A 9,371-nucleotide genomic window follows, 5' to 3' on the forward strand; every position below is an offset into this window, starting at 1 on the left:
CTGTACCCACAGACCAAACACAAGGACTTTACCTACACCAGTCAAACTACAGTAATCTGCTGATCCATGGGAAAAAACATTGTAATTCATCAAGCCCGAACCAGGCCCTTCTACTAATATTTATATTGCATGAGTTTATTGTGTTAGACTAACCACTAACCTATAATTTCTTATACAGGTGAATCAGACATGCCTTCTAGGGATATATTCAGGCCTCGATTCCAGCATGTTCCTGCATGTGGGCGCAGCTGCAAAAAAATCTGTAAAACCGAATTGTTGCCAGAGATCTGTATACAGTCGCAAGAAAAAGTATGTGAACCCTTTGGAAATACCTGGATTTCTGCATAAATTGGTCATAATTTGATATGATCTTCATCTAGGTCACAACAATAGACAAACACAGTCTGCTTAAACTAATAACACACAAACAATTACACATTTTCATGTTTTTATTGAACACACCGTGTAAACATTCACAGTGCAGGGTGGCAGCAATAACTTCAACCAAACGTTTTCTTTAGTTGCGGATCAGACCTGCACAACGGTCAGGAGGAATTTTAGACCATTCCTCTTTACAAAACTGTTTCAGTTCAGCAATATTCTTGGGATGTCTGGTGTGACCGCTCTCTTGAGGTCATCCCACAGCATCTCAATCGGGTTGAGGTCAGGAATCTGACTGGGCCACTCCAGAAGGCGTATTTTCTTCTGTTGAAGCCATTATGTTGTTGATTTACTTCTGTGTTTTGGGTCGTTGTCCTGCTGCGTCACCCAACTTCTGTTGAACTTCAATTGGCAAACATTTTCTGCAAAATGTCTTGATAAACTTGGGAATTCCTTTTTCCGTCGATGATAGCAAGCTGTCCAGGCCCTGAGGCAGCAAAACAGCCCCAAACCATGATGCTCCCTCCACCATACTTTACAGTTACTTTACTTTACTTTTTTTATCCACACATAGTGTGTGTTCCTTCCAAACAACTCAACTGTAGTTTCATCTGTCCACAGAATATTTTGCCAGTAGTGCTGTGGAACATCCAGGTGCACTTTTGCAAACTTCAGACGTGCAGCAATGTTTTTTCTTTTGACAGCAGTGGCTTCTTCTGTGGTGTCCTCCCATGAACACCATCCTTGTTTAGTGTTTTACGTATCGTAGATATCACGTCTGCTCCCACTCGTCACGCGCATCAGCGATATTGGACTCACCTGGACTCACTCATAGCCTGTTATTACCTCCCCTATATTTGTCAGTTCCCCAGCTCTGTTCCCCACTTCTGCATTAATTGTTTTTTGTTTGTATTACTAGTTTGCTGACGCTGTTCCTGTCTCGTTCCATGTCCGTTCTTTATTAAATGGTTGACTCCCCGTACCTGCTTCGTTTCTCCAGCGTCATTCCATGTGACAGTAGACCCGTCAGCAGGGATGTTAGCATGTTCCAGAGATTTCTGTACGTCTTTAGCTGACACTCTAGGATTCTTAACCTCATTCAGCATTTTGCGCTGTGCTCTTTCAGTCATCTTTGCAGGACGGCCACTCCTAGGGAGAGTAGCAACAGTGCTGAACTTTCTCCATTTATAGACAATTTGTCTTACCGTGGACTGATGAACATCAAGGCTTTTAGAGATACTTTTGTCACCCTTTCCAGCTTTATGCAAGTCAACAATTCTTAATCTTAGGTCTTCTGAGATCTCTTTTGTTCTAGGCATGGTTCACATCAGGCAATACTTCTTGTGAATAGCTACCTCAAATTTTGTGAGTGTTTTTAAGAGGGCAAGGCAGCTCTAAACAACATCTCCAATCTCGTCTCATTGATTGAACTCCAGGTTAGCTGACTCCAATTAGCTTTTGGAGAAGTCATTAGCCTAGGGTTTCACATACATTTTCCAACCTACACTGTGAATGTTTAAATGATGTATTCAATATAGACAAGAAAAATACAACAATTTGTGTGTTATTAGTTTAAGCACACTATGTTTGTCTATTGTTGTGTATTGTTGTATTGTTGTTGTGAAGATCAGATTAAATTTTATGACCAATTTATGCAGAAATCCAGGTAATTCCAAAGGGTTCACACAGTTTTTCTTGCCACTGTATAAGGACAAAATGCTCATGTCTCCGCCCTAACAATAGATCTTCCTCTCTAGTATTACAGATTCGGCGATAGAAATGTAAAGGTAATTTCTGATTCAGCCGACAAATGCAGTGTTTACAGTGAATGAAGTCTCCACTAAAGCGGGAACATTGCCTTTAAATTTCAATCACGCTGTAAAGCTGAACTTCCGTGATGCGGACTGAATAGAGCCCCTAGACCTCAATCAGTTCTACCTTAACCCGCGACAACCAACAACTGCATAACAGTTTCATTGTTTTTATTTAGGCAATGTCAGAGGTGTACTGCGTTGGAGTTGGAGTTGTCAAATCAGCAAGCGGCTCATGGCCCTATCGCGGACCTTGCAATTAGGTATAATCTCAGCCTTGTACAGTGCTGTGCATTCATGGATACCAAGGGAAGCCAGGCTTCCCCAAAATAAAAAAATAAAGAAATATATTTTTATTCTATTTCTCTGTGTTTCCTTCAATTCACAACAGGATGAATATATCTTACCGGAGAAAGCATCCGAGTGAACGAAACAGCACCCCTCTGTCTCAGTATGCTTAGCATATCTATCTGATGCTGTCTGGTCAAAAAGAGTATGATATTGTTGCCACCCGTAGCATTGAATGCAAGTGAAGCCAGCGAGCATTTGGCTACCCTTGATAAAAAATAAATACAAATAATAGTCAATCAGCATTGAGCTAAACGGAGTGAGCTCAGCTGCGAATGGCCCTGGCGCACCAAAAAAAAGTGTCAAGGGAATCCAGTTTGGATTTGGCTTCAAACCAATCACATCACATCAGAAGCCAGGTGTCATTTACAGAAAAAACTTGAATTGTTGCATCTTGTTGTATTGTTGTCCTCCGGTGGCTAGCTAGCTAGCTAAAATCAGCCCTTTCCTAAATTAGCCATGGATGGAAATAAGGATTTGGACTTGTGGTTTTACTTAATTCTCCGTACTGGCCAATGATTATAACGGTGATTCTGATCCAACCATGAATTCATATATTGTGCCCCTGGCCTGAGAGGATGGAAGTTCAACATGTAGCTAGATGTAGTAACGTTAGGCTAACGTTAACTAGCTGGCCTGGCGCATCGTTGCCCATGAAAGGAAGTTAGGCTAGCGAGCAAGCATTTTAGCCAGGTAGCCTAGGACAGCAAAAACTAAAAGTGTGTACTGTATGACAGAGTCATAGACCATATAGGCAACATGAAAGAGGAGGATGGCATTGGCGTTTCTCTACAAGTAGGGAAAGTTAACATGTTGTTTTCTACTTGCGGGCACGCACACACACACACACACACACACACACACACAACACACCACACACCAAAACAACACACACACACACACACACACACACACACACACACACACACACACACACACACACACACACACACACAACACACACACACACACACACACACACACACACACACACACACACACACACACACACACACACACACACACACACACACACACACACACACACACACACACACACACACACACACAGAAATCAGTATATTTTAGTTGTCACTGTATTAGACTAAGCACAGGTAATTAAATTATGTTGAAGTTGAAATAGTGGAAGCAGCTCCTGTTTTCTTTGCGACTTGCAGTAACTTTCCATGATTCTAAATCAATAGTTGTTTAGTAGTCCGAAAATTTCGGAAACATTACCTTGCTTGACCATGCTGTAGGTCATGTAACTCTTTGTTCACCAGACAGATCCTGCTTTCCGGTTATGTAATGAAACAAATGTGTGGTTGAATTTTTTCTGCCACTGTGCCTCTTCTTATTGTCTCGGCCTTAGGCCTATATATCATGGTGTCAAGGCATATGAACTAACAGGTAATAGAGCAAACAAAGCAATTATCACAACACATACGTTGTAATATGGCTTTTTTGGGGGCCTTGGCTTCCCCAGTGATTTTACGCACGCACCGTTACTGGCCTTGTTGCCAGTTCGAACAGTTGGAATGTGTGTTGTAATCTACATCTCAATTAGTCTGATATAAATGCTTATTATTTTGTTTAATATTTTCAATTTGAGTGTCATTATTTCTATATAGCCTACTCTTTCTCGTTCTGAACATCCAACAATTTAAGGACGTGTCAGAGCTTCTAGGAGTACTGGGTGGAGGAGTCAAGCGCAGAGAGCAGGTTAGTTCAGGACGTGGATTTTTTTTCCTGTCGACAGTAACAACGATCATGCCCAACACAACAGGCGCATGAAAATCCCAGTCCAAACACACAGGACTAAACTGTCCGGAAAATAGCTTCCACTTAAATACCAACACCAAATAACAGAAAACAAGCCCGCACAAAAGCCGGCGGGCCTACTGCCCTTAAATAGCCTACCCACAAAACTAAACTCAAAACAGGTGCACCCAATCAGCCCAAACTAACAGAAACAAAAAGAAGGGAATCGATGGCAGCTAGTAGGCCGGTGACGACGACCGCCGAGCGCCGCCCGAACAGGAAGAGGCACCATCTTCGGGCGGGATTCATGACAGGACGGGTGTGGTTCTGTGACACTAGCTCTAGCTAGGTTTCCATCCAATTGGGAGAAGATGTTCATGCGAATATTCTAAAATCAGCATAAAGCACATTTTCCCTCCAGTGGTGTTTCCACCAAACTGATTTAAAAAGCAGTGCATTATGACATAGTGCACACAAAATGTACTTTTTCGCTTACGTTTTCATGAACTGAATAAAAATCTTAAATTCAATGTGTTTTCCAACAAAAACTGTTGTGTTAAATAACAAATGTGCCTACTCTGGTCTCGACACATTGTAGGCTAATCTACTGTACATGATGGGATTACTATGGATAAAAGCGAGAATTGTTTTATTTGTCAAATGTCAGTCAAGCATCGATCATCATATCACCAGAATAAGACTCACCACCTTGTGAAGTCATTTGTTTCATCTGTAGCCTAGTACACTGCATGGTTTTCCGAGTCGTAGTGGGAGGACCACACACCATATTATCTCGTTATTCCAAGTTTACTTCCATATGATGGTTATTATATCAATATATGCGCATAAAGGAGCTTCCACAACCATTTCTTACATAATATATTTTACCGACACAAAAAGATCCCACCATGTTAAACGAACAAATTATCTGTCAGCTTTTATAAAATTTCCATCACAGCTGTCGTGATTTTTTTCGGATGGAAACATGGTTTATGTTTCCATTAACTTGTCCAGTGATCTTTTGTCGACATTTGGATATAACATTTTAAATAGTATAGAAAATATATGCGACAATAGCCTTCTAGGGTGAGTTTCCATTTAACTAGCTGTACGTAATGACATCACACCTAAAAAATAACAATAAATCACCAAAAACCTATAGCATCGAATAAATGTGTAGTGGTTGAAGTGCTTCCATTACCCATTTAGGCAAATTCCGCCTTAATAAATTGGCGACAGCCTGTATCCCCTCCTACCTATCTGTTTCATGTCTCAGGTAGCCCGCGAAAGCCAGCACTGATAGAATGCAAGAATTGACTAATATTTGCCATAGTCTAATAATTATCATGTGCCAACGAATCGCCAACGGTCCTTGCAATGGGGAAACTTCCACTCCTGTGGACCTGAAATAATTGGATGGTGAAACTTGTCAGCCAACCAGAAAAGCAAGGCAAAGCAATTCAGGCATTCTGCAAAGAAACAAAATTTGTATAGTTTAAAAAAAATAAGTTTTTGCATTTAGAATTAAATGTGGAGTGGAACATTATAGTTATGCGATGACATCGTGTCCCTGTGTACCTTCAAAACTATTCGGCAATCATTATTTATTCGAAAAACAGTTTCCATCATCGTTTGTCGCATCATTTGTCATAATGACAACAAGAGCATTCGCTCACCGATTTGACAGCCCCAACGCAGTTTCTGTTGTGGTGTTCTTGGAACATTGGTCCTGGTCCTGCACTAGGCAAAGTCAACCTAATACGAGAGATGTTTTTCAAATGAAAAAAGAAAACAAAGGATTTCAAATCAAATCAAAATGTGTTGGTCACATACACATATTTAGCTGATGTTATTGTGGGTGTAGTGAAATGCTTGTGTTCCTAGCTCCAACAGTGCAGTATTATCTAACAATTCACAACAATACACACTAATCTAAAAGTAAAAGAATGGAATTAAGAAATATATAAATATTAGGATGAGCAATGTTGGAGTGGCATTGACTAAAATACAGTAGAATAGAATAGTGTATTCATATGACATGAGTAAAGCACTATGTAAACATTATTAAAGTGACTAGTTAAATTATTAAAGTGGCCAGTGATTCCATGTCTATGTATATAGGTCAACAGCCTCTAAGGTGCAGTGTTGAGTAATCGGGTGGTGGTCAGCTAGTGATGGCTATTTAACAGTCTGATGGCCTTGAGAGAAGCTGTTTTTCAGTCTCTTGGTCCCAGCTTTGAGGCACCTGTACTGACCTCACCTTCTGGATGATAGTAAGTTGAACAGGCCATGGTCATTGATGTCCTTGATGATCTCTTTGGCCTTCCTGTGACATCAGGTGCTGTAGATGTCCTGGAGTGCACGCAATGTCCCCCCGGTAATGCGTTGGGAAGACCACACCACCGTCTGGAGAGCCCTGCGGTTGTTGGTGGTGCAGTTGCCGTACCAGGCAGTGATACAGCCATGTACACCGAGGAGGGGGAGCTCCCTTTGCTATTTCTTGAAGTCCACGATCAGCTGCTTCGTTTTGTTGACGTTGAGTGAAAGGTTATTTTCCTTTCACCACTCTGGCAGGGCCCTCACCTCCTCCCTGTAGGCTGTCTCGTCATTGTTGGTAATCAGGCCTACTACTGTTGTGTCATCTGCAAACTTGATGATTGAGTTGGAGGCGTGCATGGCCACACAGTCGAGGGTGAACAGGGAGTACAGGAGGGGGCTGAGCACACACAGGGTTGAGGATCAGCGAAGTGGAGGTGTTGTTTCCTACCTTCACCACCTGGGGGCGGTCCGTCAGGAAGTCCAGGACCCAGTTGCAAAGGGCGGGGTTCAGACCCAGGGCCCGAGCTTAATGAAGAGTTTGGAGGGTACCATGGTGTTGAATGCTGAGCTATAGTCAATGAACAGCATTCTTACATAGGTATTCCCCTTGTCCAGATGGGATAGGGCAGTGTGCAGTGCAATGGCGATTGCATCGTCTGTGGATCATTTGGGGCGGTAAGCAAATTGAAGTGGGTCTAGGGTGTCAGGTAAAGTAGAGGTGATATGATCCTTAACTAGCCTCTGAAAGCACTTCATGATGACAGAAGTGAGTGCTATGGGGCGAAAGTCATTTAGTTCAGTTACCTTTGCTTTCTTGGGTACAGGAACAGTGGTGGACATCTTGAAGCAAGTGGGGACAGCAGATTCGGATAGGGAGAGATTGAATATGTCCGTAAACACTCCAGCCAGATGGTCTGCGCATGCTCTGAGGACACGGCTAGGGATGCCGTCTGGGCTGGCAGCCTTGCGAGGGTTAACACGCTTAAATGACTTACTCACATCGGCCAAGGAGAAGGAGAGCCCACAGTCCTTGGGAGCGGGCCGTGTCGGTGGCACTGTGTTATCCTCAAAGCAGGCGAAGAAAGTGTTAAGCTTGTCCAGGAGCAAGATGTCGGTGTCCGCGATGTGGCTGGTTTTCACTTTGTAGTCCGTGATTGTCTGTAGACCGTTCCACACACGTCTCGTGTCTGAGCCATTGAATAGAAACTCTGTACTGACGTTTTGCCTGTTTGATTGCCTTACGGAGAGAATGACGACACTGTTTGCATTCAACCATATTCCCAGTCACCTTGCCATGGTTAAATGTGTTGGTTCGCTCTTTCAGTTTTGCGTGAATGCTGCCATCTATCAACAGTTTCTGGTTTGGGTATGTTTTAATAGTCACAGTGGGAACAACATCCCCTATACACTTCCTGATGAACTCAGCCACCGTGTCCGAGTATATGTCAATATTATTCTCAGAGGCCACGCAAAACATATCCCAGTCTGCGTGATCAATACAATCTTGAAGCATGGATTCTGATTGGTCAGACCTGCGTTGAATATTCCCTTAGCACGGGTATTTTCTGTTTGAGTTTCTGCCTATAGGAAGGGAGGAGCAAAATGGAGTCGTGATCTGATTTGCTGAAGGGAGGGCAGGGGTAGGCCTTGATTTGATGATAACGCAAGTTTTGCTAAAGGTACTATATATGCTTCAGAAGGAATTGATGGGGTGCAAAGGGTCACTAGCCACCAGTCAAATCAGATTCGTCATACCACCATTGTACCATACCGTAGAGTTACAAAGAATGGGGCGAGAGAAAGGCACTGTATTTCCACACCACATTTTCTCCTTCTATCGTATTGCTCAATAATTGAATGCCATGCCAGACACATACTTGAGTGTTTTGATTGTCTTATGTTTTTCTAAATGTGTTTAATGACAGTTATGTGAGCATGCCGTGACTCATTCTCTGCCCTAGCGTCTMACACAMACACACACACACACAYRCASMCWSMCAMASMSRYWSWSAAACAGCTCTGCCTGCGCTACACCACGTCTTCGACTGAGACTCCCTGACAGGAATTTCCCATCGCCCCATTATCAGCATCAGACGAGCTGAGTGATCGCARTTRCATCTGCCCAAATGCTAAGAGCAACCGTTTTTTCTCCTTTTCCTGCTCCTATCCTATCCCAGAGAAGTGAGGTTGGGTTTATGAAGGGGCTCATTGTGAACGTGTGAGGTTTCTGTCTTTTTGTTTGTCTGTCTGTACCAAGGTTGTGTAAATGAGCATAGTTGGACTGTATAACTATCATAGCTATCATGAGGCTTTAATTAGATAGCACGATTCCTCCCTGTTTAGAAACGAACTGGGTCCTGTGGGGTGATGGTGTGATGGCTTCAGCAGAGTTACTCCCATGGTGCACATTGCTCGTTCTGATATTTCTTAATTTCTTTCATTTTACTTTTGTATTACATGCTTATTGTTTTGTATTGTTTTCAAGGTATTATTATTACTACACTTTTGGAGCTGCACCTGGGCTAACATCTGAAAATCTGTGTACACGACCAATAAACTTTGATTAGGTTTTACAGTCATCCACACCAGGAGACTATAGCAACTCGTCCACGCCAGGAGACTATGGCAGCTCGTCCACTCCAGAAGACTATAGGAACTCGTCCACGCCAGAAGACTATAGCAACTCGTCCACGCCAGGAGGCTATGGCCACTCGTCCACGCCAGGAGACTATGGCAGCTCGTCCACGCCAG

Source organism: Salvelinus sp. IW2-2015, linkage group LG7 (assembly GCF_002910315.2).
Source record: "Salvelinus sp. IW2-2015 linkage group LG7, ASM291031v2, whole genome shotgun sequence".
In the NCBI taxonomy this organism is placed as follows: domain Eukaryota; kingdom Metazoa; phylum Chordata; class Actinopteri; order Salmoniformes; family Salmonidae; genus Salvelinus; species Salvelinus sp. IW2-2015.